The 404-nt window shown below is 38.4% G+C and overlaps 1 protein-coding gene across 1 annotated transcript in view; it reads right to left on the reverse strand.

Moving 5' to 3' along the window:
- The window catches only part of csmd2 (CUB and Sushi multiple domains 2), a 220,733-nt gene that overhangs the window by 203,909 nt on the left and 16,420 nt on the right, over positions 1-404 (reverse strand). The window lies entirely within an intron of this gene.

A 404-nucleotide genomic window follows, 5' to 3' on the forward strand; every position in this document is an offset into this window, starting at 1 on the left:
ACTGTTCACTGTGAGACACTAGCACTACCTAGGACTTTCATGGACTGCAATTACTACTAAGTGGATATGATATGTTTTAAATGAAAGTATACAACTGAAACTTTAAAATACAATGTCTCCCTACCTTCTGGCAGTCCAACAATGTAATAAATACTTTATGTCCTTTAACCTCCTAGGACCTGGCGTCCACATATGTGGACCTCACATTTTGGGTTCTCTAGACCACAATACTAACTTTTTCTCAACAAGGGCCTGGTGACCACATATGAGGATATTATACTGCCACTCAGTAATCGAAATTTAAAACTAATGTCCTCATATGTGGACATCATTTTCTCAGGTCCCAATCAGCCTATATAGCAAAGAATAGAGCTCGGGTCTTAGGAGGTTAATACAAGTCAATA

This window comes from Seriola lalandi, unplaced genomic scaffold, assembly GCF_002814215.2.
Source record: "Seriola lalandi dorsalis isolate HSWRI2012SDOR001 ecotype SW California unplaced genomic scaffold, Sedor1 jcf7180002054916, whole genome shotgun sequence".
Taxonomy (NCBI): Eukaryota; Metazoa; Chordata; class Actinopteri; order Carangiformes; family Carangidae; genus Seriola; species Seriola lalandi.